This window comes from Cinclus cinclus, unplaced genomic scaffold (genome assembly GCF_963662255.1).
Source record: "Cinclus cinclus unplaced genomic scaffold, bCinCin1.1 SCAFFOLD_32, whole genome shotgun sequence".
Lineage (NCBI taxonomy): Eukaryota > Metazoa > Chordata > Aves > Passeriformes > Cinclidae > Cinclus > Cinclus cinclus.
In genome coordinates, this window is record NW_026912098.1 from 1,878,600 (window position 1) to 1,890,182 (window position 11,583).

The 11,583-nt window shown below is 47.0% G+C and overlaps 1 pseudogene; it reads left to right on the plus strand.

Annotated features, from left to right (window-relative positions):
* Positions 1 to 9,889: 9,889 nt before the first annotated feature.
* On the plus strand, positions 9,890 to 10,666 carry LOC134057293 (olfactory receptor 14A16-like; annotated as a pseudogene).
* Positions 10,667 to 11,583: the final 917 nt, after the last annotated feature.

Genomic DNA, 11,583 nt, shown 5'->3' on the forward strand with positions numbered 1-11,583 from the left:
AAGGCCTGTCCTGGCTGGGCTGGGACCAGTGTGTGATTTGTAAGAAATATGGTCACTGGGAATATCAATGCCCAGAATGAAGATGGTGTGGCTTTCAGGAAAAGGGAGAACCAGGAAAAGGGAAAAGTGATTGCACATGTGAAAGAAGACTGAGGAGGACCAGTAGATCTAAACCCAGGAGATCCACTGGTTATAAAATTGAAGCTGGGGGAAAAAGGGAAAGAAGTAGAATTTCTGGTTGACACAGAGGCAAAATATTTGGCTCTGAATAAGACTCTGGAACCTATGGGAAACGATTATGTTACAGTAATAGGAGCAACTGGCCAACCTGAAAAAGCATATTTTTTCAAACCATTGAAATATAGGCTAGGAAAGCAATGGGGCATTCATAAATTTCTATATCTGCCCAGTATCTTGAGACCCCTTTTCGGGAGAGACTTGTTAGAACAATTACAAGTAACGAATAAATTTAAAAATGAGGAGGTTATTCAGGAGGTAGATGATGAACAGCACATAGAGGCAATAAGTTTAATGTTAGTAGCCATTCAAATGGAGGGAGAAATTAGTGAAGAAATAATAAATCAAGTGTTCCCTGATGTATGGGCTTCTAATCAAGCAGGGAGGGTGAAAAATGCAACTCCTATAGTAATTTAACTTAATGAAGGAAAACAACCAGCAAGAATTAAGGAGTACCCCTTGAAAAGGGAGGACAGGTAAGGAATTACCCCGATAGTTGAAAATTTTTGCAATTAGGGTTGTTACAAAAGAATGTCCCTCTGAGTTCTTGTCTTACCAGATGAAAACCTGATGGGTCATATTAGGCAGTACATGATCTAAGAGCTGTGAACAAAATAACTGAAGATCTCTATCCTGTGGTAGCAAACCCACAGGCTTTTTCTAATGTGCTTAACACCAGAGCTAACTTGTTTTACCATTTTAGACTTGACATGCCTTCTTTTGACGCCCTCTCCATGAGGACAGACAGAATATTTTTACATTTGAATGTAAAAACCCTAAAAATGGGCACAAATCCCAGATAACATGGACAGTATTGCCTCAGGGATTTGAAAAATCTCCTACCTGGTTTGGGAAACAACTTGTCAAAGATCTGGAATCCTGGGAGTCTCCCCCAGAAAAAAGGAAGCCACTGCAATAAATGGATGATCTCTTCATGGCCACCCAAATGAAAGAGGCATGGGTAACCTGGATGGTGAGCCTCCTAAACTTTCTAGGACTTCAGGGATACAGGGTGTCAAAGAAAAAGGCCCAGGTAGGGAAGCAAAAGGTAATTTACCTGGGTTATGAAATTAGTGTGGGACAACGGACTGTAGGGCAAGATCACAAGGGAGCAATCTGCCAAACCCTGAAACCTCAGACAGTAAAGGAACTGTGGACATTGTTAGGAATGACAGGGTGGTGCTGATTATGGATTTATGACTACGGCGTACTTGTGAAAGCTCTGTATGTGCTCATTACAAATGGGGACAGAGAACTCCAGTGCACAAAAGAGGCCACCCTGGCCTTTCACCAGCTGAAGAATGCTCTCATGTCAGCTCCAGCTCTCGGATTCCCAGATGTGAGTAAACCATTGTTTTTGTCTCTCCATGAGAAGCAGGGAATTGCCCTGGGGATACTGGCCCAGGACCTGGGTCTGTACTGGAGAGCAGCTGCTCACTTCTCCAAGCAACTACACACAGCAGCCAAGGGATGGCTGGGAAGGCTCAGAGCCATTGCAGCAGTGGTGCTGAATATTCAAGAGGCATGCAAACTCACCTTGTGCCAGAAAATGACTGCATTGGTGTCTCACACAGTGTCTGCAGTGCTGGAAGTAAAGGGCAGGCACTGGCTCTCCCCACAAAGGTTCCTGAAACACCAAGCCACCATGGTAGAACAAGATGATGCAGAGATAATTGTGACTAACATTACCAACCCAGCTTCTTTCCTTAGTGGAAATCAAGGGGAGCCAGTACACCACGACTGCCTGGAGACTATTGAAGCCTCCTCCTCCAGCTGCCCAGATCTGAAGGACACCCCTTGGGATGATGCAGAAACCTGGTTCACTGATGGGAGCAGCTGCTGGGTATGCACTTACCACCTGTAAAGAGGTAACAGAATGTGGACCCTTGCCAATAGATACCTCTGCACAAAAAGCTGAGATAATCATTCCAACACGCACCCAGGAGATCATGAATGGAAAGAAAACAAACATTTATACAGACACAGAGTATGCATTTGGAGTTGTACATGCACATGGAGCCATCTGGAAAGAAAGGGGACTGTTGAATTCACGAGGGAAAAACATCTAACATGTGCAGGAAATTCTTTCTGCTACTGGAAGCAGTTCAGCTACCTGAGCAGGTAGCAATGATGTACATTAAGGCACACCAGAAGGTGAGCTCAGAACTGGAGGAAGGAAATGAGCTGCTGGACAGAGAGGCAAAAGAAGCAGCAAAAGTGAGATGAGCATTGAGGGAGTTTTAATTCCAGATGGACAGGTCTCCCTTGAAGGTAAGCCAGTATCTATCAGAAAGCATAGAAAACTAATTAGGGATCAAGGAGGAACATGTAACCAAGAGGGATGCACTGTTATTGCAGAAGGGACAATGGTCATCCCTTCTCATCTGTTCTGGTCATTATTAAGGGAGGAACACCAGAAAACTCACTGGGGAGTAGATGCCCTGTATAACTATCTGATTGAAAAAAGTACTCCCAGAAATTTATACTCCACTGTCATTCAGGTAACCTGGCAGTGTGGCATTTGCCTCCAGACCTAACCCAGGAATACACCCAAACCAGAACTTGGCCAAATTGGAAAAAGCCATGTGTTGGAGTGTCCTGGAGAGCTGTTACGATGACTGCAGGTGAAAAAGCAGGAAGGGCCTTTGTATGGGTTCCACAGAGATGTTTATTTCAGCCACACACGTGGATAGTCCAGGGTCAGAGGCAAAGGCAGAGGCAAAGCTTGTGGTGAGGGTCCAGGTTCAAGTCCATGGGTATTCGGGGTGGGGGGAATCATCAGAGACCAATTAGCAGGGGACATGGGGAGGGGGGCACAAAGGTGGGGTTAGGGCATGGGAGCCAACGGGGAAACAGGGTGGGAGTGACTGAAAGACTGAGGGACAGGGAAGGGACACGGGGAGAACAAGGGAACAGAACAGGGTTACATTGGAATTTGCTGTGACAAAAGCTTTTGGTGTCCCCCTAAGTGGGAATGCCTCTCAGGGTGTCCACAGCCATGGGCCTGGACAACAGTGGCAAATTGACTTTTCAGAATTCCACAGAAAAGGTGGGTAGGGATATTTGCTGGTGTTTACGGATTCCTTTTCAGGGTGGCCAGAGGCTTTACCCACCAGAACTGCCAAAGCCTGGGAGGTAACCAGGGTATTGTTACAAGAGATAAGAGCACACTTCAGAGTTCCAGCCACAGTATCTTCAGATAGAGGGCCACATTTGATTTCAAAAATAGTGCACCTAATCAGTCGTCACCTGGGCATAGACTGGGAGGTCCATACCCCATATGGTCCCCAGTCAAGTGGCCAAGTAGAGAAAATGAATCATTAAATTAAGCAGCAAATTGTGAGGCTGGGACAAGAAGCTAATTTACCCTGGCCTCAGTCTCTCCCACTGGCATTGATGGGGATCTGAACCAAGCCAGGAGCCAAAGAAAAACTAAGTTCCTTTGAAATGCTTTATGGGAGACCATATGGAGTGCAAAAGGGATTGTCCACTGAAGTGGGGGAAGAAAGGATGATTGTCTGTATGGTAGCCTTAAGTAAGAAACTCAGAGAAATGGAGAAACATGTGGCTGGAACTCAGAGCAGAGGGACAGACGGAGCAGTGCAGGACACACAGCCTGGAGATGATGTGTATGTTAATTCTCTTACAGAGAAAACTCTGGAGCCACAGTGGGAGGGTCCATTCCAGGTGCTCCTTACTGCCTTCCCTGCAGTAAAGATCAAGGAACAGAGTGCCTGGATTCACCATTCCCTAGTGAAAAAGGCTACAGAAGCCCCTTGGAAAGTCATACCAGGTGACAATGAACTGAAACTTAAACTTACTCAAGCAAAATGAGTACATTGCAGTTGAGAATATTCAGTAATTTAACTTGCAGAAATCTAGTCAAAAGACTGTACTTGTATATATTGGTCTAGGCTGTGCATGTTTAAAAACCGCTTGTGCTTCTGTAGAAATTGATGATAACAATGGAATCTTACCTACTAAGAACCATTCTAATATTTATATTTGAAATTTTATCAGGAATGTCAGGTATGCCTTTTGATACTTGGCACCAGTCACATCCCACCAGCTGATGAGATCTAACTACACAATATATCATAAATTATCACCTAGACCCATTGGAATGAACATTGCATTAGGAAGGTTCATTTCATTAGTAATGAAATGCCAGAACTCGACATAAATCCTGAAAGAGATTCAGAAAATAGGCAGAGGATTTTAGTTACAGTCTAGAATGATATAAAAGAGATAAGCAAAGTGTTACAAAGAGTAAACCAGGACACAAATCATCACAGTGCAATGCACTCTTTGGATGGTCACCAACTACAGCTGGGATTTTGAACACACTTCACCACCCTCTCATTGTCATACTGACATTAGCAGGTGTGAGTCTGGTGCTGTCTATTGCAATACTTGTTTGGAATTGGAGGATGTTAAAGTGGAGAGCAGCACTGACTTCCTTAGGGGCAATACATGGAGATGCAATGAGGGACACACGCCGAGAAGAGCGAGCTGTGGAGGTAAACTGGAAAAAGGAAAAGGTATCAACATGATTAACTAAAGGAATTTACTAATTTTCTAGAAAAGAGGGGACTGAGACAGAGAAATTGAGATTTAAGAATCGAGCATCAAGAAATGCTTTGAGTAAAAAGGGGCTGACAAAAGCATATGGAATTCCTAAACATTTACTGTGCTTACAAGAAGAGGAGGAGAGCAAAGTTACAAGATGAGATAAAGAGCTAGAATGCACAAACAGGATGCAAGGACCACAGCATAAAGGGGTTTTTCAGAGCCCTGAAGCAGGAAAACTGTTATCAAAGTCCAGAAGATGATCAAAGGACTAAAAAGAGCATGCACAAGCAGACAAGGTGAAAAGTTCAATGGAGAGGAAGACTGTTTACTTCATCCCAAGGACCCCCAGAAAACCACCAGAGTGACCAACAAGGAGCAGTGCTCAGTCCCACAGAGGTGTGGAGCTAATTTTAATACAAAGCTGGGACACGCAGCGTTAGGAAATGAACATGTGTTAGGTGAATGGTGTAGTCCTGGTTTGTAGAGAATAAAAAGAGAGGCACTGTTGGATCCCAGAAACCTGGGGTTTTTGAGGTTTCTGTGCTGGCAGGCACTGACCCACTGGAGAGCACTGCTTTTGACCTGAGGCCTTCCTTGGAGACGGCTTCTAGATAGGAGTGATGAAGTTCAAATCACGAGTGTGTAGTGAAATAGAAGTGTGTGCTTTCCCATGGTGATGGGTTTTAAATTGGAGGGGTTTATAATACAGCAATAGGTATGAGACAAAATGGAGGATTTTTGGTGTTGTCTCTTTCAGTTTTCATCTTTCTTCTTCCTCCTCCTTCTTCATGGGTTTCAGGTAGCAGTTTCTGGTTGATCATTCAGTGTCACCCTAAGGGACATGGGAATTTAGATATTGGGTTAAAAGCATCAATGATACAGGTGTTAATTCTCTATTGGACTCTTTAGCTCTAAAAGACCTTGTAGCTACATGTGTCTTCCTTTCCTACAGGAAAAAAGCAACTTTCACCTCCAGGCACCCATGGCCAAAATTTGGGAATCTACCTCCCGAATTCCCTATCTCCAAGAACAGCTCCCAGACAAAAGCTGCCATGACTGACAAGCCTGGCTGGCCTTGGCTTCCTGAGGGCTGGCTCTCATCTGCCTTTTGAAACACTTTGCCTCCATTTTTTCTTTCCTAAGGAAAAGAACTCTTCTTCCATTCAGGCACAACCAAAATTTAGATTCAATCTCCAAAAATCCCTGTGTCCAAGGATTTCCCCCAGATGAAAGGTGCCAGGAGAGACAGGTCTGGCTGGCTTGGCCTAAGGGTGGCCACCTCTCATCTTCTTCCAAAGCACCTGGGCTTTGCACTTTTCTTTCCTATGGAAGAAAACATCCATCTCGACCACACGCCCATGGCCAAAATTGGGATTCCAGCTCCAAAACTCCGTACATTCAAGGATTGCACCCAAGTGAAAGCTGCCACAACAGAGAGCTCTGGCTGCCCTTGGTCTCTGGTGGCCGCCTTTCATCTGCTCCTGAAACACTGGTGTTCTGTGCTTTCCTTCCTACAGAAAAGAACTGTCCTTTTCCTCCAGATTTCCATGTCTGAAATTGGTATTCCACCTCTAAAATTCCGTATATCTGGGGATTACTCCCAGACAGAATCTGCAAATAGCAACAGGTCTGGCTGTCCTTGGCCTCTGGTGACTGCCCCACATCTGCCCCTGCAACACGGGGCGTCAGCTGTTTCCTTCCTATGGAGATGGTGGTGACACCTTTGGGACCCCGTGGCACCAAGTTCATCACTGTGGCACTGCTGGGCTGCATGGTGCCAAGGGGCCGGTGTGAAGCAGCAGGGCTGTGTGGAACCAAGAGGCCATTGTTGCATTACAGGGCCTCGTGCAGCCAAAGGGGCACTGTGATCCTGCAGGGCACCGTGGATCCATGGAGAACATTGTGGCATTGCAGGGCCCCATGGAATCATGGAGACCATTGTGACACTGTGGGGTCCCATGGAACCAAGGGGACATGGAAGATCTCTGGCTGGCCTTGGCCTCCTGGGGGCCAACTGACAGGTCTGGCTGATCCTGGCATGTTGAGAGCTGCCTCTCATCAGCCCCTGGAACACTGGGGTTCTGGGCTTTCCTTTCTAAGCAAAAGAGCCATCTACCTTTGCAGGTGCGCAAGGCTGGAATTGGACCTCATTGTAAAAAGTTCTCCATATACAAGGGCTACTCCCAGCCAAAATCTGCCAGGACAGATAACTCTGGCTGGCCTTGGCCTCCTGAGGGCTGCCTCTCATCTACCACCACACACTGGGACTCAGTGCTTTCCTTCCAGTGGGAAAGAACTGCCCTCCTTACCAAGCTGCCAATGCCCAAATCTGGGATTCCACCTCCAAAATTGCATTTGTCCAAGAACTGGGCCCAGACAAAAGTAGCCAGGACAGACTGGTCTGACTGCCTTGTTGTCTGGTGATTTCCTCAGACTATGAGCAGAATGTTTTCATTTGCCAACACCTTGGAGATGGTCCAGAGATCAGTAGGCAGCACTAAACAGAATGAGAGGACACAGTCTCAAATCGTTTAAAGGGAACAATTGGGTTGGATATTAGGAAAAAAGTTTTTCATGGAAAGAGTGATAAAAGTACTGGAATGATCTGCCCAGTGAGGTGGTGGAGTCACCATCCATGGATGTGTTAAAACAAAGACTGGATGTGGCAATTTGGGCCATAGTTAAGTTGAGGTGTTAGGGCATGGGTTGGACTTGATGTTCTTGAAGGTCTCTTCCAAACTAGTCAATCTGTGAAATCGCTGAATTCTGTGAATTCTGTGAATCTCAGAAGTTTGGGTTTGGAGGAAGCCAATGTATAAGGACAAAGGAGCTCTGTGTTCAGTGGAGTGGAGATTGGGGACAGAAGAGAGCCCAGGGAGGGATTGAAGGGAGGTTTCATAGATAGAGGATCCTTTGGACATAGTTGAAAACAGCCTGAGAAAAAAAGAAAGAATTGATGCCAAGAGCAGATGGGATGCTCCAGACTGGACCCAAGGTTAAAGAAATTTCACTGGCAGGGCAGGGCTGTAGTGAAACCTGGCATCCAGAAGGAGTCTGGAGCAGCCCAAGGCTTTGTGTGTGCAGGCAGAGGCAGGCAGGACGCAGAGCTGTCAGCAAAGGAAGGGGCCAGCCAGGTGGGGCAGCCGGGGGATGAGGACAGCCTGCAGGGACAGAGGGGCAGGGCATGGACACCATAGGACAGCCTGGGCTGCAGAGGGCACAGGGATGGGCACAGCTGAAAGGCCCTGCCAGAGCCAAGTGCTGCAGCACTTTGGCCATGGCTGCTGGCCCTGGGCCCTTGGCCAGCAGGGGACAAGTGAGCCTTGCTGTGCTGGGGCCTCATTGCCTCCTTGTCCCTGCTCAGCAGCCTGGCAGGGGCCGCCCCATGGTGCTGCCCTTGGCATTGCACATCCCCAGAGCCCAGTGCCACGGGAAGAGCCCTGAGCAAGGAGGGAGGGACAGGATCTGCCTTGCCAGGGGCTGGGGCTCAGCCCTTGGCCCTTGGCATTGCTGAGACACATCCAGGTTTGCTCAGCATCAGGGACACCTTTCCCTTGTTTGTCCCCACCTGTCATCACTGCCACCAGTGTTCTGCTGTACCTGGAACCTGGGACACTTACTCAGTTGTGTTCCTTACTGGAATCTATTAAAACTTGAAGAAACTTTGCAGTTTGAATATGACTTTGAGTTTTTGTGAAGATTTTAAGCACAATATGGGGGACCGTGTCTGATGTAAACAGCATCCAAGCCTCAAGAGCGTCATTAAAGTCCTTGTGCTGTGTCTCTGCTAGAGAGCTGGGCTGGGCTCCAAGGACACAGAGGCAGCTCTTGGCAACCATGAAAAGCTTCAAAAAGACCTTTCTGCTGATTTGCAGCTCTTCTCCCAGCCCAGCAGGGCTGAGGGCACTGCCTGCAGCCATCCCAGGCACAGCACAGAGATCTTCAATCAGTCAGGGCTGGGAAGATGCTCACAAGTGCCTGGGGCAGAATCACTCCCAGCCCTGGACACAGGAAGCCTCTGGCTGCAGGACAATGCAGCTGCAGCTCCTGCAGTGATCTCCTAAAGCTGGAACATCCCAATGCCCACAGACTCTGTGAGTACATTCTCTGATTCTCTCTCCTGTAGAGCAGCCAGGGGTGCCCAGGGCTGTCCTGCAGAGCAGGGTCCTGCAGCCCAGGGTGCTGTGCTGGGCAGGGACTCTGCTGCCTGCCAGGGACAGCTCTCAGCCAGCCCTGGGAGCTGCTGCCAGCACTGGGGGACAAGGTCTGGGTGGAGGGAGACAGCTGGTGAGACTTGGAAGTGTTCTCCTTGTGTGGTGAGGATGGTTCATTGATCAGGACTGATCCCAGCATGACATTTATCTACAGAACATTTCCAAATAGATTATAAAGGGAGCACAGCAAGTCAGGGGCTGCATAAAAGGGAAAATCCTGATTTTATAATCTACTGCTCATGGTCGCCTAGATAAAAAATTGAACATTGATATTCATATCTCTATTCAGGTTGAGAACAATAAGAACAATTTCTCTCAGGTCTGAATAAACCAGGCAAAGAAAGAAATCATCACAGGGCCCCTTACAGGCAGCATCAGTGTCGCTTTTCCAACCTCCTCAGGGTTGCTCTGACATTGCCATCAGAGCCTGCAGAGGCAGAGCTGGCCCTGGCAGTGCCCTGTGCTGGGAGGGGTCTGCAGGGCAGAGCTGAGCCCCCAGGGCTGGGCTGGGCTCTGGCAGCACTGGCAGGGCCCAGCCCTGGGCACAGGGAAGCAGCAGCTGGCAGGGAGAGCTCCAGGCAGCAGAGCCCTGGGCAGGCAGTGGGGGGAAAGTGACACCAAGCTGGGCTGGGATATTTCAAGTCCTCCCAAATTTGAACTATTCCATGATTTCTTTTTATTTTACAGGTCCACATGCCCAGAGTGCAGAAATGTCCAACAGCAGCTCCATCAGGCACTTCCTCCTGCTGGCATTGGCAGACACGAGGCAGCTGCAGCTCCTGCACTTCTGCCTCTTCCTGGGCATCTCCCTGGCTGCCCTCCTGGCCAACGGCCTCATCATCAGCGCCGTAGCCTGCGGCCACCACCTGCACACCCCCATGTTCTTCTTCCTGCTCAACCTGGCCCTCACTGACCTGGGCTCCATCTGCACCACTGTCCCCAAAGCCATGCACAATTCCCTCTGGCACACCAACAACATCTCCTACTCTGCATGTGCTGCTCAGGTGTTTTTCTTTTTGTTCTTCATCTCTGCAGAGTTTTCCCTCCTGACCATCATGTGCTACGACCGCTACGTGTCCATCTGCAAACCCCTGCACTACGGGACCCTCCTGGGCAGCAGAGCTTGTGCCCACATGGCAGCAGCTGCCTGGGCCAGTGCCTTTCTCAATGCTCTGCTGCACACAGCCAATACATTTTCCCTGCCCCTGTGCCAGGGCAATGGCCTGGGCCAGTTCTTCTGTGAAATCCCCCAGATCCTTTAACTCTCCTGCTCACACTCCTACCTCAGGGAACTTGGGCTCATTGCTGTTAGTGTCTGTTTGGTATTTGGCTGTTTTGTGTTCATTGTTTTCTCCTATGTGCAGATCTTCAGGGCTGTGCTGAGGATCCCCTCTGAGCAGGGAAGGCACAAAGCCTTTTCCACCTGCCTCCCTCACCTGGCCGTGGTCTCCCTGTTCCTCAGCACTGCCTTTTTTGCCTACCTGAAGCCCCCCTCCATCTCCTCCCCATCCCTGGATCTGTCCCTGTCAGTTCTGTACTCAGTGGTGCCTCCAGTCCTGAACCCCCTCATCTACAGCCTGAGGAACCAGGACCTCAAGGCTGCACTGTGGACACTGATGACTGGAAGGTTTCAGAAACTGTGAACTTTGCCAATTTCTGTGAGTTGCCAATTTCTCCTAGTCAGTTGTAATATGAGTCATTTTTGAGAATTCTTTTTTTTTTTTCTTTCTTGCCAAAAGTTTTTACTTTTGTTTTAGTCTAATAATTTGTGCACAAAATCACGTCTATATTTGTGATATTTTTTTGTCTCTCCACCTTTTCTGTGGCCCCGGACTCTGTCCATGAGGGGCTCTGTTCTCTGTAGCTTTAAATGAACTAAAGGATCTCCCAATTTTTTTTTTTTTATTGGGGATCTCATTTCTTTGAAGCTTCCTTCTGCTCCCTTCTCTAGAGCTGCAGCAGCAATATCTGTGTGCAGAGGTGGGGGCAGGTCAGGGGTGGCACAGCAGCTCGGCTCCTGATGGCCACACCATTCCTCATCCATTAATATTTTTACAACAAAAAAAAAAACTTTACACTACTCTTAAAAAAAATACTATATATATACAAGTCATACTAAAATTACACAAAATACCATAACAAAACTACAAAAAAATTTTTAAAAAAAGCACAAAAAACCCCCCAACAAAATTAATATAAATCATAGTTTAACCATTCCCCATAACCATACCCCACCCTCTTATCATCTCTTACCAAACTAATAATATTACTAATTTTAAATTATCATTTAAACCTTATATTCTTAACAAAATAATTACTATTATAAAAATCCACCTAAAAACTACCCATTTAATACTCATCCAAACTAGATATAAACCAAAAAAAACCCCCCAATCTTAACTAAAACTCGAATTCTAAAGCATCAAAAATTACAACAGTTCAATAAACAAAATCAAAAATAATAAAACAAAATGCAATCAATATTTATTCACCAAACCTAATTCACAACAACAAAAAAACCCAAAATGTACATTTCCCAAAATTTAACTACAAATATAAA